Source organism: Lithobates pipiens, unplaced genomic scaffold, assembly GCF_037356315.1.
Source record: "Lithobates pipiens isolate NorthernLeopardFrog02 unplaced genomic scaffold, aLitPip1_a1.2 Scaffold_28, whole genome shotgun sequence".
NCBI lineage: Eukaryota > Metazoa > Chordata > Amphibia > Anura > Ranidae > Lithobates > Lithobates pipiens.
In genome coordinates this window covers 187,648,491-187,670,898 of record NW_027507789.1, presented here as the reverse complement: position 1 = coordinate 187,670,898, position 22,408 = coordinate 187,648,491, and the positions used below count along the sequence as shown (strand labels likewise).

The 22,408-nt window shown below is 47.5% G+C and overlaps 1 non-coding gene across 1 annotated transcript; it reads left to right on the top strand.

The window, feature by feature from the left end:
* Positions 1-7,592: 7,592 nt before the first annotated feature.
* TRNAE-UUC (transfer RNA glutamic acid (anticodon UUC)) lies at positions 7,593-7,664 on the top strand. The gene has a single exon. It is a non-coding gene; the product is annotated as a tRNA-Glu (tRNA).
* The last annotated feature ends 14,744 nt before the right edge of the window (positions 7,665-22,408 follow it).

The following is a 22,408-nucleotide window of genomic DNA, read 5'->3' as shown; positions in this document are numbered from 1 at the left end:
TTTGTTTTGTTTAATAAATGTTTAAGTGTAAGAAATTTTCTGTATCACGTATGAAGGCCGCTTTCACACTGGAGCGGGCAGGCGTTGATGGTAAAACGCAAGTTTTAGCGGCTCTTTACCATCATTTTAGCGGTGCTATTTGGCTGCTAGTGGGGCACATATAACCCAGCTAGCGGCCAAGGAAGAGGTTAAATGCGCCCATGAAGCACCGCTGCCAAATCGCATTGCATGCGCTTCGGCAGTGGTGCCCATTCATATCAATGGGCAGGAGTGGTGGAGGAGCGGTATACACCACTCCAAACGTGCTGCTTGCAGGACTTTTTTTTAAGATCCTGCCAGCGCATCGCCTCAGTGTGAAAGCACTCTGTCTTTCACACAGACTGCAGGGGAGCCATTTTGCAGGCACTTTACAGGCGCTATTTTTAGCCCAAAAGCGCCTTAAAACGCCCCAGTGGGAAAGGTGTGTTAGATCAAGGGGGACTAAAAATAAATAAATAAATAAAATAAAATCGGCCTAACATATCGGCCCAAAACAATTGGCATCATATATCGGCTATCGGCCGCCATGATTTCTAAATATCGGCATCGGCATCGGCCAGAGAAAAACCCATATCGGTCGACCTCTAATTTAGATCCCTCCCCATACCTATAAAAAAATCGATCCTATCCAACTTCCAATCAAAAGTGGTTGGATTTGTCTGGGGAAAGCGGGGACATAGACTGACACGAGATATTCTGTTCCGCCGGATAAACCAAGGTGGCTTAGGACTACCTAACATTTGTTTATACTATCAAGCAGCACAACTGGCACAATTCTCAGCAATATATACTAAGACCTCTAGGCCTGACTGGGTTTCCATCGAGAGACAGGCCGTACCTAACTATACATTAGATTATCTGGTATGGAGACCTGCAAAGCACAGACCTGCTATCTTAGCCCCTACACTGTCTCACTCCCTAGCACTATGTGATCGACTATACAAAAATGAACGCCTGATATCCCCACTAAAACCTCTCACACACCTATTCCACAATCCCGCTTTTCCTCCAGGCATGAACATCCAGGCATTTCACTGGTGGCTGAACAAAGGCCTTTTCAGAATCGGACATTTCCTTTCGCCCAACGGCCCCATTTCAGTAGGCCACTGCCGCTCTAAACTGGAAATGCCTGCTTCAGAACAATTCAGACTTTCACAGATTAGACATTTCCTTCATTCTCTTGAACCAGACAAACCAAATATCTACCAGGCAACGGTATACGAGCAATGGTGCACGAACCAGGGTCTCTGCAAGGGAGGAATTTCCCTCATTTACTCGTCCTTGGCAGATAGGAATGACAAGCCGGCTTACGCCCGCTCTTGGGAAAGGGATTTGGACATCCAGCTGGATCCGGAGACGTGGTTTCAGTCTTCAGACAATCATCTAAAGGTATTCTGAACATTTCATTGATCAAAGCTAACATCAAAATTCTAACAAAGTGGTACTATGTCCCTGTTCGACTTTACAAGATGTTCCCAGAGACTTCACCCCTCTGTTTCAGAGGATGTGGTCATTTAGGCACGATGCTCCATATCTGGTGGACATGCCCCCGCATACGAAATTTCTGGAACAGATTTCTGCACCTAGTGCGAAAGGTCACGGGGGCTCCAATCCCTCAGGACCCTTCATATATTCTGTTGAACCGCAGGTTACACAACACACCGAAGCACACTCAACAACTAATTTTCTTCATGTGCTTGGGAGCCAAGATCACGTTAGCAAAGAGCAATAAGATACTGGTCTGATGTGTTCTTCACCCTAGAGCTTTCGCCTTCTGTTATTCCTTGTTGATCTGACCGGAATTAACTGGTACTGGATGGGTTTAGCTGAGGGGGCCTGGGAGCTCCAGCGTATGTCCCTCTGTCTCCCTCCCGGGGCCCACAACTTCTGAATACCCCCGGGGGGAGCAGAGGGAAACGGGTGGGGGCCTTTTTAGCGGGAGCTCCCCGAGCTCTCCCACTCCACAGTGTGAGCCCATAGGGGTGAAGTGGTGATCTCGGGGGCTGCCACGGGAGGCACCACCAGGTTTATAGCAAAACTCCCACTTTAAGGAAACGAAAACCATAAAGTAATAATTTTTTTCTTCTCTTTGCAGATTGTTGATTGTTTCTGAAATACTTTCATAGTTTTCTGAGATTTTCATCCCAAGTGACTCCTGAATACTATTCCAGTTTTCAGGCTTATCGCTGAGCGCGTTCATCGCTGTATACATTGTGTGGAAATTCTTATTTCCTCATACACGAATTGCAAAGATGCTCTTACTTACTGTTTTAGTAAGAGAAGTGGCGACCAGAGTTTGGAATTACTTGGTAAGTATCTCCTTTTATTTACTTTTGTATTGTGTGTAGCACTTCCTCCACAAGGGCTGCTGATTTTAACTGGTTCCGACCCAAAAGTACAGAGGCTGCTTGTCCACACAAGCTACACTCCATTCACACTGGCTCCAGTAATCTGTCTGGGGATGTCTTTTTAAAGTGGTTATATGGTTTTTTACCTTAATGCATTCTGAACATTCAAAAACCTTTTACATGTAGTCCCCCTTATACCTACCTGAGCCTGATCTCCATCCAGCGATGTGCACGAGATTAGAGGCTTTCTCCAATCTCTCTCTCCTCATTGGCTCAATCACAACCCGTGACAAGGAAGCGGGGCCAAGTCCCACTGTCTGCGTCAATCGCAGACAGCGAGGCTTGGGAGCGAGCCTGTACAAGTGTCCTAATAGAACAGGGGTGTCCAAACTACGGCCCTCCAGCTGTTGCAGAACTACACATCCCATGAGGCATTGTAAAAGTCTGACATTCAAAGACATGACTAGGCATGATGGGGATTGTAGTTCCTGAACAACTGGAGGGCCGTAGTTTGGACACCCCTGTAATAGAAAGTGGCTTGTTATGGGAGCAAGGAAGATCGGGGATTCTCTGTTTTCATCCGATCATATCATATCCGCCAGACGGATGGAAAATAGGACCTCCATCCATCTGGTCTTTGCGGACAGGATTGGATAAGGGCGAATGTCAGCGGAGATGTGTTTGCTTCTGCCGCTCCATAGGGTTGAATGGAGGGTCCTATAGGGTCCATCTGAAAAACTGACAGACGGACCGGATCGAACAGCCCTTAAGGTTTAGGCTGGAAACCAATAAATATTCAGGCTGGTTGAATCTCCCACCCCAAGATCTGGAAGCTTCATTCAGGGACATGGGGGGAAACAAACTCCCAGCCTGTGAGACCCTGAACAGGCCAAACCAATCAATTACTGCCTGATTACAGAAGGAGCCAAAGCTACAATTGCCTACCACCCTACACTAGAAGGGTGTTACATACAGGACTACATACAATTGCGTTATTGATTCATTTAGTAAATAGCCAAGTTTTAAGTGGCGTTCCACTTTAAATTCTGTACTTTCACTTATCTTCTTTTTTTTCTTTTTAGGCTAAAATAATTCCTGGCCAAATGACAGAGGAGGAGAGGAAGACAAAGAAGCAAATTGAAGAGAACAGACAGAAGAGGCTAGAGGAGTGCACACAGAAGAGGATAGAGCAGGACAGAAAGAAGATGAAGATAGATGAGAAGAAAAAGATGAAGCAAGAGGACAGAAAGAAAAAGAAGGAGGAGGAGATAAATAAAAAGATGGAGGAGCGCCAGCAGAGGAAGGAGGAGCACAGAAATAAGAGGGTGGAGAAGAGCAGAAAGAACAAGGAGGAGGTGCTAAGAAAGTACATGGAGGAATGCACAGAGTGGAAGGAAGAGAAAAGAAAGGAGAGGGAGGAGCACAGAAAGAAGAAGAAGTGAGGAGTGGAGGACAGAAACATCTAAAAAGGGGGTTAAGAGTGGGGAGCCAGCAGCAGATACATTGTCATTGCTTCCCACCACCCCTTACCCTGCATCAAATGCACTGCCCCCCCCCCCCCCCACACCACTTCCATCAGATGTGGAGGGACCCTCAACATTGGCAGGGGGGAACAGCAGTGTATTATCTTCACAAAGTTTTGTTGGACTATATTATTCATGTATTTTTATACAACATTTACAAAAAGTCTGAGGAACCCTCCCAGGGACCAGGTACATCTGTACAGACACAGGTTCCTAGACTGGTGGCGGCTGCCACTCCAGTAACTGGATGGTCTTCCCATCAACCCTCTATTTCCCATTCTGCAGCTTCTGAATCACCAACTATCAAAGTAGTTGGACAAAGAAGACAATTGGCTTTTTCCTAGAAGAAGACTCAACAAAAAGTCTGAGGAACCCTCCTAGGGACCAGGTACGGCTGTACCAACACAGGTCCCTACACTGGTGGTGGCTACCACTCCAGTAACTTGAGGGTCTTTTCACCAGCCCTCCATTTTAGTTTTTGGAGCTTCTGAATCACCAACTAGCAATGTAGCTGAACAAACAAGACAATTGGCTTTTTCCTAGAAGAAGACTCAACAAAAAGTTTTAGGAACCCTCCCAGGGACCAGGTACGGCTGTACCAACACAGGTCCCTACACTGGTGGCGGCTGCCACTCCAGTAACCGGAGGGTCTTGCCATCAGCCCTCTATTTACCTCTCTGCAGCTTCCGCAGAAGCTTTAAGGTTTCAACAATACATCGCCCAAACATAATCACCTGTAAAAAAAAGTACCTGAGATGTTGGTGGTAAACAGCCTGCTAGTTGGAAGCACTTCGAATCCACTTCCGACTGTAGAGATATCCTTCAAGGACATGCCTGAAAGCCCCTTGAGACTTCTCTCCGGTAACAACTCATCCCTTGCTAGTACAGCCCCCCACTTAGCTCTTTCCTGATGCTAATGATCTGATTCAACCCCTCTGAACATTGCAGTACTAGAATCTGATCAATAATTGATCGGGATAGGTGCCCCTGTTGTGGATTTTCCAAAGAAACAAAAAAGGTACACTTCAGAAAGCTATGGAGAAAAGATTGAGCGATTTTAACTTGCAAATACCCATGTCCCCTTCCCTTCTCCTTCTTTCCTCTTCCCACCCTCTTTTCCCTTTTCTGTAACCCCAGCCTTAGTTCCCCATCCCACCCTTCATTCCCCCCCCCCCTCCCCTCTTTGATCTATGCATAAGAGTATTAGAATTTTAATTGAAAAGGATATTCTTTACTACTATAACCAACGCCCTGTACTGACGATATGTTAAATGGTTTCTAGGTTGATGCTTGTTGGATTAGCTAGATATATATTTCATACGAAACTCGTAATTAATGGAGACCTCAAAATAGCAGACATGGTTCTTTTCCTTTATTCCCTTATTCTTCCCTGTTCATGCTATGGATGTTATGGATATATTCCACTCTGCTACGTTCATGAGTTTATCTCCAACACATCTCTGATTTATTATCACGATGCCAGAAGACCAATTCATACTGATATCAATCCATACATTAGGTCTTCACCGCCCTAGGTAATCCCCTTTATTAATACATGTGAAACCTTACTGTACCTAATCATAACAGTTTTGCTGTTTTGTACAATTTCTGTACCATTGAACATGATGTTGGTTTATGTTTACAAACTGACTTGTATAAGAATATGTATGTTACCATAATTGTTTTAATAAAATCTTTTGAAAAAAAAAAAAAAAAAAAAACAGCCTGCTAGGCACAGGGGGAACCTGAACCAAGTCTTCCAAAATCTGCCTCCTATCCAAAAGTTGCCAAGAGTGTAAATGTAGACATTAAGCTTTAAGGTTAATCAAAAATATCACATTCTAAAGGCCGGTATGTTTTTAAGGCGTGTGTTGGACCAGTTATGAGGGGAGGTTGGAACTCTTTTTGTCTTCAGAGGTGGGAGGAGTCTCCAGCTATCTTTAAGCCGCGTACACACGTAGCCGTTTGTCCGACGTACTTAGTCTGGCGGACTTCCCGCCAGACTGTCCGTCGGACTTTCCGAACGGGCTACTTGCCCACACACGGCACTTTTTCAGCGGACTAATACGGCGTACTAAGCCCGCCGTACTATCCGCCCTACTTTTGAAATGAACGGACTCGCCCACAGACGCGGAGGAAAGTCCGCTCATTTCGAGCGCGTCTCCAGGTAGGCGGGGCCCGCGAAGGAGACGCCGCTGGCCCCGCCGCCTGGTATGGACTTAAAGGGGAACCCCAACGCCGAAAAAAATCGGCGTGGGGGTCCCCCCAAAGTCCACAACAGACCCTTGTCCGAGCACGCTACCCGGCCGGCCAGGAAAGGAGGGGCGAGCGAACGCCCCCCCCCCTCCTGAGCCGTACCAGGCCGCGTGCCCTCAACATGGGGGGTGCCTTGGGGAAGGGGGGGCCGCACGCCCCCCCACCCCAAAGCACCTTGTCCCCATGTTGATGAGGACAAGGGCCTCTTCCCGACAACCCTGGCCGTTGGTTGTCGGGGTCTGTGGGCGGGGGGCTTATCGGAATCTGGGAGCCCCCTTAATAAGGGGGCCCCCGGATACCGGCCCCCCACCCTATGTGAATTTTTTTCGGCGTTGGGGTTCCCCTTTAAGTCCATACCAGGCGGCGGGACCAGCGGCGTCTCCTTCGTGGGCCCCGCCTACCTGCAGACCCGCTCGAAATGAGCGGACTTTTCTCTGGGCGGGAAAAGTCCGCTCATTTCAAAAGTACGGCGGACTGGCACACACACGGCCGGAATGTCCGCCGAAATGCGAGTCCGGCGGGAAGATTGGAGTGCAAAACTTCTTTCTAAGTCCGCCGTACTTTCGGGTCAAAAAATATGCCGGAGGCTACACACGGGGGGATTGTCTGGCGGACTTGAGTTTGCCGGACTTTTCCACCCGCTTGTTTGATCGTGTGTACGCGGCATTAGGCTTTCTCTGCTGGAGAAATGAGAACTATTCCCACCAGTGAGGTCCTTTATGGAGAAGTCCAAGGCCTCACTCACATGGGGTGTATGAATCTGTACTCTGTGTGGGGGCTGTGTTTACCCCAAAAAGGAGATCCATGCGGGTGCAGTTGTGCAGACGCACCCTGTGTGCGTTCGGAGCCGTGCACCTGCACCCACACAGAGGTCACTGTCTACACCTGTGCATCCCCATTCCGGTAAACTTGGCCCTCCCATGGGGTACGGCTTCATACCCTCCATGTGAATAAGACCTAAGTATGAATGGAATAATTAGCTCCATTGTGTTGCTAATTTGGGGACCACTGCACTCTTTATTGTTATATGGGTGCCTTTTATTATAGGAGTGTTATATATATTGTAGATTATGATAAGTTTGTATATGTTTTGGAGGTGTGTGTTATTCTTTGGGTGTGTTTTGGAGTGTTATATATATATATAATATATATATAGATTGTAGTTTAGGTTAAGTTTGGATTTCTTCTGGAGGCGCTTTGAGTGGACATAACTGATGTACTCTGCTCAGCGGGGGCGGGCCTTAGAGAACAGATTCCACATATGAGCAGCACAGAGGCTTAGGGGTTAGCCTTGCAGCACTGGGGTCCATGGTTCAAATCCTGACCAGGACACTATCTGCATGGAAATTACGTGTTCTCCCTGTGCTTTTGTGGGTTTCCTCCAGGTACTCCAGTTTCCTCCCACACTACAAAGACATGCTACGTTGCGTTGGTGGTGCAGTGGTGAGCATAGCTGCCTTTCAAGCAGCTGACCTGGGTTCGATTCCCGGCCAACGCTATCTTCAAGTACTTGGAGTCCTCAGAGAGAAAATCTCTATACAAGTTCAATGCTGAGTATATATTAGTGGTGGGATAAAGAATGATGTGAATGTGGGGTGTGCTTGTGGAAGAAAATGTTCCCCCAGAATCTATAGAAGGTGAATGCACCAACTGATAGAAGACACTTAGGCTGCATTCACACCTAAGCGTTCTGGATTACGGGCGGAATTACTAAAATTCCCGAAACGCCACAAAATGCAGAACGCGCGTGTGATCCTGTTACTTTTAATGGCGCCCAATCACGGGACGATTTTGCGCAATTATTGCTTGACAAATTGCGCAAAATCGCAGGACACCTATCGCCAAAAGCCCTCCCACGGTTTTGTTGCAATTTGTCGGTATTGAAAGTAAGAGGATTGCAAGCACATCCCGCGCTTTGCAGCAATTCGGGAATCCGGAACACCTAGGTGTGAACAGAGCCTAATACCGCGTACACATGACCGGACTTTCCGGCAAACTAGGTCCGATGGTCTTCCCAACGGACTTTTGGTGGAATTCCGACAGACTTTCAGAATGAACAGACTTGGCCACACACGGACTTAGTCCGTTCGTAAGTCCGTTAGTTTTGAACGTGATGACGTAAACGGGACTAAACAAGGAGGTTCAATAGCCAGTAGCCAATAGCTTCCCTTGCGTCGTATTTGGTCCGTCGGACCAGCACACAGATGATCGTTTTTCCCGATTTAAGTCCGTCGGACTCCCCCCAACAGGAATATCACACCCATACTCCACCCAGCAGGAATATTACACCGACATCCCCCATCCTGACACTGACACGGATCTCTACTGACCTATTGTGCGCTGATAACAGCAATCCTGCTGCAGGTATCCGGGAATATTTTATAGCCAGCACCAATCTCCCCCCTCCTCCTATCAGCATGCTCCCTATCATTATATTGGCACACACCTCTTCTGATTGATTCTGACGGAAAATGTCCGATGGAGACTACACACGGTCGGAATTTCTGACAACAAGCCCACATCGAACATTTGTTCGAAATTCCAACCGCGTGTACGCGGCATTAGAGTTTACATATACTTTAAAAACCGCATTGGTTCTGAACATGTGCAGTGAAAATCAGTGTGCTAGACACACTGTATCAAAGGATCGAAGGATGTTGAGCAGGAGGGGGCTGACAGGGCCACCCACTAAGGAAATTTTGTCAGGTTCATCAAGACCTAGATGATATTCAAACAGTGTATGACCAGTACAAACTGTTTAAAGGACAGCAGCTATCATTGAGCCCTGAAGCGATTCCCCACATTGCATCGCACTGCAAACCAATTGCACAGCATCCTCGTTATCTGCTTCAGGAGTCAATGTTTGATTAACGACACACCAAAATAGATTGCAAAATGCACTGCGACTGCCATAATCGCATTGCATGGGTGTGAACACCGATGCAATTCAGGTGCGGGTAAGAAAAAGGGTCCTGCACCATTTTGGTGTGTATGCAATGCGATATGAGCCACACAAAATGTATGGTTCAAACTGCACCACACAGACATCGCATGTGATGTGCACAGGAATGCAGTACGATTCCTGTGTGAATGACATGCGGTATCTGTGAACCCAGGCTAAAGGGTAAATACAAAAAAAATCACAGACTGATGTAGAACAGTTACAGAGATGTAAAAAAGTCAAAAAGTTATAAGAAATGTATCTATTATAAAGGTGTTATAGGGAGAAGTGACATTTTTTGAGACACAGGTAGCCTCCCTTCAGAGACGTAACGTAGGGGTCGCAGAAGTCAGAATTGCAACCCAGCCCCATGCTTCAGAGGGCATGTGCAGCTCCCCTGTCATATCTGGTTCTACAGCTGGGTAGAAGGGGTGGCATATAGAGGAATGGATGCCCTCCATTTTCCTCCTGCAGCCGCTAAAAGACAGCTTCTCCTCCTCTCCCTCCTGCCGGCATTCAGCGGCTGCAGGAGAAAAATAGAGGGCATTGGTTCCTCTACATGCAGTGCCCACCGCCTCTCCCCTCCAAGTTATTTGTTTCCTGCTGCCCCTGGCCCCTGTGTGGTCCCCGTCTGCCCTTGCAGCGCTGCCAGCTTCTCGGGGGGATTTTTTTCAGGATGGAAAGCAGGGGAAGGGGCCAGAAAATATATAATTTGCCAGCCCCTTTCTTTTTTTGAATGGACACAGTGAGTGATTGGTACCAATTACTCCTGTGTCCATTCATAACTGAAGCATAGTAAACTGTGTTTCTGTACAAAAAAATGGGTGTGCTTTAGGAGCATGTTAAATAAAAGTATTAGCCAGTGCATCCCAAAATAATAATAAAATTAAAAGACTTAATAAAAGCCCTGGGTGGCTTAACACCAACATAAAAAAATCATATAAAAGCAAAGGAGAAGGCCTTAAAAAAATTTAAGGCTGATGGATCATCATCAGCAATCCAACTGTACGAAGAAATGTATGGGTGTAATCAGGGCAGCTAAGAGAGAACATGAAAGGCACATAGCGGAGAAGAGTAATAAAAATCCAAAGATTTAAGTACATAAATAGTAAAAGAGGGAGGACAGATAATATTGGCCCCATAAAGAATGATGAAGGGATTTTGGTTACAAAGGATGGTAAGATGACAAAGGTTTTGAATGTATTCTTCTCTTCAGTCTTCACAAGGGAAACGAGGGGCTTCGGTAACCAAAACCACAATGTTTATCCTCATGACACGTTACAGGAAGCACCCCCATGGTTAACAGAGGATAAAATCAGAAACAGACTTGAAAAACTTAACATAAATAAGTCAACAGGACCAGGTGGCCTGCACCCAAGGGTTCTTAAGGAACTCAGTCAAGTAATTGCCAGACCACAATTTTTACAAACAGTCTACTGACTGGTATGGTACCAGCTGATTGGAGAAAAGCCAATGCAGCACCGATCTTTAAAAAAAGACCAAGATATATCTATAGGAACTACAGATCAGGAACTACAGACCAGTTAGCCTAACATCAATAGAATGTAAGCTCTTGGAGTGAATGAAAAGGGACTATATGCAAGATTTTAGTAATGAAAACAGTATCATTAGCAGTAATCAGCATGGATTCATGAAAAATCATTCTTGCCAAACAAATCTATTAACCTTCTATGAGGAGGGGAGCTGCCATCTAGATGAAGGAAGGTCCGTAGACGTAGTGTATCTGGACTTTGCAAATCCATTCGATACAGTTCCCCACAAACGTTTACTGTACAAGCTAAGGTCTGTTGGCATTGAACAAAGGGTGAATACTTGGATTGAAAACTGGCTACAGGAGCTTAGCACTATGCTAAGCAGGGAAATAGCTTCTCGGCAGGATGTGGAAACCTTGCAAGAAGATCTGAACATATTAACCTCCTTGGCGGTATTCCTGAGCGTGACTCGGGGTTGATTTTCTATGCCAGGAGCGGTAACCCCCGAGTCACGCTCGGGGTAACATTGCAGAACTGCCAGTGCAGCCCCTTACCTTCTCCTGATGATACAGCAACGTCCTCCGCTGTGATTGCTGGCAGGATCGCCGGCGAGATCACCGGCATCTGACTTCCTTGTTCCGTGAGCAGCAGCAGCGCATGGGAGCGGAACTGGGCAGGAAATTTAAAAAGTGAAACACAAACACAAATAAAAAGAGGTGAAACATTGTAATCTGAGAGGATTACACTGTATTATCTCAGATCGGATACTCGATCACTGTACAGTGCCCCTTGCCTCCATTTTACTGTAATTTGTGGCCACAAAATATTTCTAATATGGCATCAAAAAAGTGCCACTTCGCTACAAAAGCGCTTTTGGATCAGTTAAGTGACAGCAACACAGAGTTGCTAGCAGAACTGAGCGATAGTGAGTCGTGGGGAGATTTTTCATCTGACACTGATCTGGAAAGTGACAATGGTGATGATCCTGCACCTGACCTCAGCGGTGTGCCCACTTGGTGCCCTATTGACTGCCATACGGACCAGGTAGCGCCCCCAAGATTCCCCTTGACAGAATCACCTGGGAAGAAGGTAGATGTTGAGCTTGACAACCCTCTGGCATACCTGCAATTATTCCTCACTGAGGAGGTAATTGAAAAAATTGTCACAGAGACAAATCACTACCAAGAGCAGCAATCCGCTACGCTGCATGCCAGGTTTTCCAGAAGCAGAAAGTGGGAACCGGTGACCAAAGAGGACATCTGGCAGTTTCTGGGACTCATCATTATTCAGGGGGTGATGGGGAAACCGCTCCAGAAATGGCCCTGGACCACCAATGAGTTACTGGACACTCGGTTTTTTGGCACCGTGATGTCAAAATACCGGTTTTCCCTCATCATGAAGTATTTCCACTTCACGAACAATGAAGAATTTGATGAGGCCACGCATCCTGCGCCCAAGCTAAAAAAAAATCTGGGAGGTATGCCAAATTATTGTGACCAATTTCCAGCGGACCTACGTGCCAGAAAGGGATGTCAGCGTGGATGAAAGTTTGTTGGCCTACAAGGGACGCCTAAGCTGAATACAGTTTATTGCATCCAAAAGAGCGCGGTTAGGCATCAAATCCTACATGCTCTGCGAATCATCCACTGGGTACATCTGGAATTTGGTCATTTACACCGGTAAAGGCATGAAGTTCAACCCCAGGTACAGCGGCTATGGGATGGCCACATCATCTGTCCTTACACTGCTGGAGCCAATGCTGAACCAGGGATATTGTGTGACCATGGACAATTTCTACATGTATCCGGAACTGTTTGAGGTTTTGCTACAAAACAAGACTGATGCCTATGGTACCGTTAGGCCTAACCGACATGACATGCCATCTATGTTTGCCAAGAAAAAACTAAAAACCAGGGAAATGGTTGCCTGGCAGAAGGGTAAGATGATGGTAATGCGATGGCGAGACAAGAAGGACGTGTGTCTCATGAGTACTGCGCACAATACCTCCACTGCCATGTTCCACACAAAAGGTGGGAAAGATGTGCTGAAGCCGCAAGTCGTGATAGACTATAATAACACCATGTGAGGTGTCGACAGAGCCGATCCGGCAATGACATTTTATCCGGCTAAGCGCAAACAGCAAAAAAAATATTATAAAAAGATTTTCAGGCATCTTCTGGAACAATGCCTTTGGAATGTATATATCCTGTACAGAGCAAAGAGTGACAAGCCTCTTGTTCATTCTGATTTTATCTGGAAGGTGGCTGAGCAGATTTTTGTCAAACACCAGACGCCATCAGTAGCTGTGAACAGACCTGGACGACGTGCTGTTGACGTTGCCAACCCAGAACGCCTCACTGGTAGTCACTTTATGGACTACATACCGCCAGGCAGCACCTACCAGGATGTGCGTGGTTTGCTGTTCAAAGAGAGATGGCAATGGAAAGAAATTCTGAAACGAAAGCAGGTTCCATTGTTCGAAATTGTGACGTTGGACTGTGTGCTGTACCTTGTTTCAAAATTTATCACACTCAGGATGTTTATTGAATTTTCTTTGTTTGACAAATTTCATTATTTTGTATTACATTATTGAATAAATTTATATTATTATTAGATTATAATTCATGATTATAATTCGTGTTTCAAACTTTATCACATATGGGATGTCTACTAGAGTCTTGTTTGGTCAGGTTTAAGTAAGTAATTACTAAGAATTGCAGGCCTATAATACATAACACCAAATTTCCATGCAAAAAATTGTACCGCTTTTGGTACAAAATTCCTGACATAATCATGCTGCCAGGGAGGTTAATGGGGTGGGCAACTACATGGCAAATGAGCTTTCATGTGGAAAAATGTAAAATAATGCATTTAGGTGGCAAAATTATGAACGCAATCTACTCACTAGGGGGAGAACTTCTGGGGGAATCTAGGATGTAAAGGGACCTGGGGGACCTAGTAGATGATAGGCTCAGCAACAACATGCAATGCCAATCTGCTGCAAGCAGAGCCAATAGAATATTGGCATGCATTAAAAAGGGGATTATCTCCAGAGATAAAACAATAATTCTCCCGCTCAACAAGACTCTGGCCGCACCTGGAGTATGCTGTCCAGTTCTGGGCTTCAGTCCTCAGGAAGGATTTACTGGAAATGGAGCGAGTACAAAGAAGGGCTACAAAGCTAATAAAGGGTCTGGAGGATGTTAGTTATGAACAAAGGTTGCGCGCACTGAACTTATTCTCTCTGGAGAAGAGACGCTTGAGAGGGGATATGATTTAAATTTACAAATAGTGTACTGGTGACTCCATAATAGGGAAAAAACTTTTCAGGGAAAGGGCATTTAAAAAGACTCACGGCCATTCACTAAAATAGAGGAAAAGCGATTAAAGCGAAAACTACGTAGAGGGTTCTTTATGGTAAGAGAGGTAAGAATGTGGAATTCTCTTCCACAAGCAGTGGTTTCAGCAGAGAGCATTGATCATTTCAACAAACTATTAGATAAGCACCTAAAGGACCAGAACATACAGAGATATACAATGTAATCTTGACATAAAAACGACCCCTGCATAGGGTGACCACATTTCCAAACTGCCATTCAGGGACAATTTTTCCAAGGACAGGGGGGGGGGCTGTTGTGTTGAATGTAGTTTCGGGGTTGGCGGGATTTCGGCGGCCAGTGATTTGTCGGGTGAATGGCTGGTTTTAGCACTTATATCATCCCAATACCATGCTTGAAATGGATTTTTATTATTACATTGTAATAATAAACACCCCCTCCCTTAGTACAGACCCCCCTCTCTCAGTATAGACCCCCCTCCCTCAGTACGGACCCCCCCTCTACTAACTATAGACCCCCTCCCTCAGTCCGGCCCCCTCTATAAGCCCCCTCCCTCAGTACGGACCCCCTCCACTAACTATAGACCCCCTCCTTCAGTACAGACCCCCCTCTCCACTAAATATATACCCCCTCAGTAAAGACCCCCCTCCACCAAGTATAGACTCCCCTCCCTCAGTACAGACTTCCCCCCCCCCCCCCCACTAAATTCAGACCCCTTCTCCCTCAGTATAGGCCCCCCTGACTAAGTATAGACCCCCTTCAGTACTGACCCCCCTCCCTCATTATAGACCCCCCCAAGTAGAGAACCCCCCACAGTACAGATCCCCTATTAAGTAGAGAACCCCCCCACAGTACAGACCCCCCACTAAGTAGAGAACCCCCCACAGTACAGATCCCCTAATAAGTAGAGAATCCCCCACAGTACAGACCCCCCTTCCGCTTGTGCTAGTGGAGAGGTGGGTGTCAGAAATGTGCTGGGCGGGGCACTTTTTACCCTTTTCCTGATCATTATCCCTGTCCATCTACATAATATAAGCTTAGAACAGACATCAAATCAGCTGCAGGAATGCACAGCGGTGTCCCTCTTCCCTCTCCGTGTACTTGTAACTAGCCGGGGAGGGGGCGGAGGCTTCGGTCTGAGGCAGGGAGACATCCAGGGGCAGAGCTGCGGAAATGGTAACCCTGACTGACTGCAGTGCTGGTGATTGAGTGTATATGAGGCTGCCCCCGCTGACAGCTTTGTCCGGCATGGTGGAGAGCGTTAGGCGTGGAGGAGGAGAAAGTTAACTTCTCCTACGCTTTGCATGCTGGGCAGAGTGAGTCACGCCTATGAGGTCACCGGTTGCTATCCGCTAGGCGGCTATAGCAACCAGTGACTAGAGTCTCAGGTGGTGTTGGAGGAAGAGCGAGCGCTATCGCAGGGTTTGCTCGCTCAATTCCATTCCGGGACACTGTATTGCCCCAGAATGAACCGGGACAGACCTGCCAATTGCATTGACAATTGACAATCCGGGACATGTGGGCACCCAACCCCTGCACTATGCATGTTATCCACTCCTGACCCCTACACTCTGTACTTTACACACCTGACCAGTGCACTATGTGCATTACCTACCCTGACCCCCACACTCTGTACATTACACACATGACCTCTGCACTATGCAGGTTATCCACTCCTGACCACTACACTCTGTACATTACCTGTCATGGTTATGCAATAGTTTGTCTGCTTACCTGTTCCCATGTGTTCTTCTAGAGACCAGCCGACCCTCACCTGTCTGCTTTTTTAATCCATCCTCTGGCATGGCTCCACCCTAGCTCCTATCAGAGAGCTCTATATTAACCTGCAGGCCAGCCTTGCTGATCAACCTTTGTGTGTTAGCTTCCTGTTACCTGCCATGTGCGCTTCTTTTGTTCCGTTACCGACTTTGGCGTGTCGTTGACTATCCCTGTTTGCCTGTGATCCTGACCTTTTGGCGTGTCCCTGACTATTCCCGTCTGCTTGTGGCCCCGACCTTGGCTTTGTCCCTCACTATCACTATCCCTATCCTCCTGTTGCCTACTGTAGGTGTAAGCTGGGGGACCCTGGGGGTCGCGACCTGGAGCCAGTTGCAGCCAAATCCATCCTCACCACTAGAGGCGCTGGTGAATACCTGCTGGCTCTTAGACTCCGCGCCCCAGGGAATTTTACGCTCTAACCCCAGTGGGATCTGTCCCCCGTCTGCAGCAGTCAGCCGTAGGGTCCACAACCTTGCGGTGCACTCCTGATCCCTACGGTGTGCATCTGTCGCCTCGCCTCAAGGTGACCTGACAGTTTGATCAGCCATGGACCCGGCTGATGTGCCGCTTCCTACAGTCGATCCATTGCAGGGCTTAGTTCGCAGACTTGAGACCCAAGAATCGCATCAGACCCAGGTGATGCGATTCCTTCAAGATCTGGCTTCCCGCTTCGAGCAGCTACAGGCTTCCTTGGGAACCCTGAACCTGCAGCCTCAAGTGCAGTCAGCAGCTGCACCTATCGCACCAGTCGCATCTACGCATGCATGATTACTGCCAGCTCCGTCCCGTTTCTCTGGGGACTCCAAGGCTTGCAGGGGGTTCCTTAGCTAGTGCAAATTCATTTTGAACTTCAGCCCCAAAACTTCCTGTCCGATCGGGCAAAAGTAGCATATATCATATCCCTCCTGTCCGGCGAGGCGCTAGCTTGGGCTGCCCCTCTATGGGAACTGAATGATCCAGTGGTTTTTAGCCTGTCTGATTTCTTGAAACTTTTTCGGAATATCTTCGAGGAACCGGGTCGTGTCTCCTCAGCGGCTAGCGCTCTTTTACGTCTCCGTCAAGAGTCCGCGTCTGTGGGACAGTATGCTCTTCAGTTCCGTATCCTCACAGCTGAATTGAGCTGGAATAATGAGGCCCTAGTTGCAACCTTTTTACATGGCCTCTCTAAAAGAGTGAAGGATGAATTAGCAGGAAGATCCCTTCCTGCTGATCTGGACAGTGTCATCACCTTGTGTAACCAGATCGATATTCACTTTCAGGAGAGGGCCCTGGAAAAAAGACGCCAGCACTCCCCGTTCTTTAGGCAGCCTGAGCCCCCAGTCCCTTCTCTTTGATCCGAGGAGCACCCCCTGCCTACCAAGGAACCTATGCAGTTGGGCTGGACTAAGTTATCTCCCGAAGAACGTGCTAGGCGCAGAACTCTGGGCCTATGCCTCTATTGTGGGGCCAAAGGTCATTTCCGTGACACTTAATCTCTTCGTCCGGAAAAACGCTCAGGGCTAATACATCTGGAAGGTGGAGTATTAGACCCTGAAATATCACCTTCACCTTCTCGTCTTCTCCTTTCTGTGTTGCTTCATGTCGGTGCTTCCTCTCGTTCGGTCTCAGCACATCTGGATTCCGGAGCCGCTGCCAATTTCATGGATTGGAAAAACTGCATCCTCCATGAGACTTACCCTTTTGCCCCTTACAACGCCATTGGTGGTCTTGGCGATTGATGGCACGGTTCTCCCAGAGGGCCCTATCCGCTTCCAGACGCTTCCTGTTAAGATGTCAGTAGGGACACTCCACCAGAAGTGGATATCCTTCCTTGTCTTACCTAAGGCTTCATCTCCTATCATATTAGGTCTTCCTTGGTTACGGTTCCATTCTCCACATGTTGACTGGTCTGCAGGACAGATCCTGGCTTGGGGTTCCTCCTGTTCCTCTTCCTGCCTACTCAAGGGTACCCCAAAGGAGAGACTTCCTGTTACCACCATCCCAGTATCTTCTGCTCTTCCTGCTGTATATAGCGATCTCTGCGATGCGTCCTGCAATAGTCGGACTGGTGCACTCTCTAGGTCATGTGGTACTCTGGATGAGGGGCCCACCTATGAACCTGAGTCGATCATTCACTCCAGTTCGCATAACCATTTACCTTTGGCTGTCCCTAATCTCCCTTGGACGCACAGCCAGGCTAACTTGTCTGCAAGTTCCACAGTTGCTATGCCCTGTGATGTGATTGAGATGGTCGCTACACCTGACAATACTATTCAGTCGGCCTCTGCACCAGTTATGCCAGTCCAGCCCATGCCCAATGAGCTTCCTGCTTCTTGTTCAGGACCTTTTGTGACCTGGCCTCACCCTACTGCTACTATGCCCGTTCAAACCCGTTTAAGAGGCTCAATCCATCCTTTGGATAGAATACCTCATTCGGCCAGGAGGGGTTTCCAATCTTTTTCTCAGGGTTCTCTGAATTCTGTTTGTGTTTCAGCTATCCAGTTCGACTCTTGTGACATGTCAACTTCTAACCAACCTGACCTCAGGGATCCACTGACCTCTGCCCAGTCTGGTGGTCCTGTTATGGATGCCCAGCTCATCTTTAAGGGTCTGGGGGACCCTGCTCAGGCTCCTGATCTTCTCATGCCCTTACCCATTCCTAAAAAGCCTTTAGTCCTCAAGTCCTCTCATCCTCTCCCTACCTCGGCTCCAGTCTCTGAGGATAATCTAAAATACGAGGTTAGTCAAGTTTTGGATTCCCGGCTCCGTAAAGGCATTCTTCAGTACCTCGTACATTGGAAAGGTTTTGGCCCTGAGGAGAGGTCTTGGATCACTGCATCTGAGGTCTTTGTTCCTAGTCTGTTGAGGAGGTTCCATCTGGAGTTTCCCTTTAAGCCTGGACCCAGGCGGGGGAGGGGGAGGCCTCGTAAGAGGGAGGGTACTGTCATGGTTATGCAATAGTTTGTCTGCTAACCTGTTCCCATGTGTTCTTCTAGAGACCAGCCAACCCTCACCTGTCTGCTTTTGTAATCCATCCTCTGGCATGGCTCCACCCTAGCTCCTATCAGAGAGCTCTATATTAACCTGTGCACTGCAGGCCAGCCTTGCTGATCAACCTTTGTGTGTTAGCTTCCTGTTACCTGCCGTGTGCGCTTCTGTTGTTCCGTTACCGACTTTGGCGTGTCGTTGACTATCCCTGTTTGCCTGTGATCCTGACCTTTTGGCGTGTCCCTGACTATTCCCGCCTGCTTGTGGCCCCGACCTTGGCTTTGCCCCTTAATGTTCATTACCCACTTCGGACCCCCACACTCTGTACATTACACACCTGACCCCCACACTCTGTACATTACACACCTGACCCCCACACTCTGTACATTACACACCTGACCCCCACACTTTGTACATTACACATCTGACCCCCACACTCTGTACATTACACACCTGACCCCCACACTCTGTACATTACACATCTGACCCCCACACTCTGTACATTACATATCTGACTCCTACACTATGCATGTTACCCAACCCAGGCCCCTGGCCCTGCACTAGTTATATTACATATCTCTGACTCCTGCGCTCTATTCATAGGCTCAAGTTTTAGGTCCCTCCCACAAAACAGTACATATGCTGCTATTAGCTCCACCCACTACTCCATTTTCCAGTTTTGGGGTCTGGTGGTACTGCCTCTGCCCGGCCTTCATACCTCCCTACTGATGGAGGAAACCAATCAGGTGAAGAGCTCAGTACAGCAAACCTACATTCACCTTGATTGTCAGCGCCCCACAATGCACATTAAAGCACTGCTGCACATCAACAAAACTCAATTGCTACAGTGTGTTTGGGTGACACTACAATGAATGGCATCGCACCAATAAATGAACCCTGATATTGGAGGAGTGTGTGTTGCAGTACGCATCAGTGACAAGGTGCTTGGGGGGCTACCATACTGAATAGCACCAATGCACATCACATGCATGGTCAGGAGGGGTAGGGAGTTTTATCCGAAAGGTCTTTGACCTCTGCTGCTGAGCTAGTTCTCAAGGGAGAGCGCACATCCGCCTTTTCTTCGTGGGGGGCTACAGGACCTCAGCACTGCACTAGAGTGGTGCCATAGTGGGAATGTCTGTCCACCCTGACAGAGACAGAAAGTGAGGGGTCTCTCCTCTGAGGGGACACTGACAACTCTTCTCCACTCTATCCAAAACTAAACCTTTCAACTGAAAACACTTTACCATTAGGGTTCACGGGTGCCGCCCCCTCTATGAATAATAGATAGATTCACGCATTGCATCAATCTATTCATGGCCATCGCCGCCACCCCTTATTCAGGCATCCGGCCCCTTTTGGGATTCCGGGTGCCTGAATTAAAGCGGCGGGGATGTATTTTTGAAGCACCTGATTATAGCCATAGGCTTTAATAGGCTTCACAAAAGGTGATTTCGGAGTGCAAAGCATTGCGCTCGCAGTCTACACAGGTGTGTTAAAAAAGCTAAAGAATATTCACTTTTCTAACACTGAACCGCCTCTCCGCCAATCAGGAAGTGCAGGTCTGTTACCCGTCACCCGATTGTCTGAAAAAACAGGCCCTGCTATTGGACGCCTATCAGGAGAAGGGGAGGAGACGCATGGAGGACACAGCTCGCCGCTGCCTGACCCACTGTAAGGTCCCACAGCTCGCTGCCATCACCCACTGCCTGACCCACCAACGAGATAGGGTAAGTGCTGGTCAGACGGTGAGCGGGCGCGGGGGGGTGGTCACAGTGGCAACTTATGATGGTCCCAGTGGCGGTATTTGATGGGCACAGTGGCAGCATTTGATGGGGTACAGTCGCTGCATTTGATGGCACAGTAGCAGCATTTGATGGGGTACAGTGGCTGCATTTGATGGGCACAGTGGCTGCATTTGATGGGGTACAGTGGCTGCATTTTATGGCACAGTGGCAGCATTTGATGGGCACAGTGGCTGCATTTGATGTGCACAGTGGCAGCATTTGATGGGGCACAGTGGCTGCATTTGATGGGGCACAGTGGCTGAATTTCATGGCACAGTGGCAGCATTTGATGGGCACAGTGGCTGCATTTTATGGGGCACAGTGGCTGAATTTCATGGCACAGTGGCAGCATTTGATGGGCACAGTGGCTGCATTTGATGGGGCACGGTGGCTGCATTTGATGGGGCACAGTGGCTGCATTTGATGGGCACAGTGGCTGCATTTGATGGGGTACAGTGGCTGCATTTTATGGCACAGTGGCAGCATTTGATGGGCACAGTGGCTGCATTTGATGTGCACAGTGGCAGCATTTGATGGGGCACAGTGGCTGCATTTGATGGGGCACAGTGGCTGAATTTCATGGCACAGTGGCAGCATTTGATGGGGCACGGTGGCTGCATTTGATGGGGCACGGTGGCTGCATTTGATGGGGCACGGTGGCTGCATTTGATGGGGCACGGTGGCTGCATTTGATGGGGCACGGTGGCTGCATTTTATGGCACAGTGGCAGCATTTAATGGGACACGGTGACTGCATTTTATGGCACAGTGGCAGCATTTAATGGGACACGGTGGCTGCGTTTTATAGCACAGTGGCAGCATTTGATGGGGCACAGTGGCTGCATTTGATGGAGCACAGTGATGGCATTTGATGGACACGGTGATGGCATTTGATGGGCACAGTGATGGCATTTGATGGGGCACATTGACTGAATTTGATGGGGCACAGTGACGGCATTTAATGGGCACAGTGTAAAAGCATTTGATGGGCATAGTGAGGGTGCAATTGATGGGCTTTCTTTTCAGTATTTTTCAATATGTTTGCTCCCCCCCAAAAATGTCAAGCACCAGCCACCACTGCACCTTAGGCTGGCCACACATGCTCCAATTTTGAAAGAATTTTCTTTTGAAAATCAGAAAATGTATGCGTTGTTGTGATCTGATGATGCCACCATTGATTTAGAAATTCAGCCACCAAGCCTTCAATTTCACCTCGTGTTGCTACAGAAAAGAATTTTTGTGGCTGAGAATCTACTTTCCAGGAATTTTCTTCTCTCGCACATACACATTTCTTTTTCCATTACATTTCTCACACGATTCTCCCATCATCGATTCGAAAATCGTTTGTTTTAAAAAAAAATTCCAACATGTCCGATTTATCAAATTTAATTGCCGCATGAAAATCGGCTGTTGCTGCAGCCCGCTAATGGTGCGAAATACGAACGGAAATTCTTAGCTACGATTTTCAAAAGAAAATTCTTTTGAAATTGGACCCGTTTATGGCCTGCCTTATGCCGGCCATACACGGTTCGAATTTCGAAAGAATTTTCTTACAAAAATCGTATCTAAGAATTTTCGTATGAATTTCGCACCATTAGTGGGCTGCAGCAACAGCCGATTTTCGTGCGAAAATAAAATTTGAGGAATCGGACATGTTGGAAATTTTTTTAAAAACAAACGATTTTCTAATCAATGATGGGAGAATCGTGTGAGAAATGTAATAAGAAAAGAAAATTTACGGAGATAAAAGAAAATTGACGGAGAGAAAAGAAGATTCCCGGCCAAGAAAATTATTTTCTGTAGCAACATGAGGTGAAATTGAAGGCTTGGTCGGCCGAATTTCGAAAATCAATGGTGGCATCATCAGATCACAAAAAAAACGAATTTTCTGATTTTGAAAAGAAAATTCGTTCGAAATTCGACCATGTATGGCCTGCA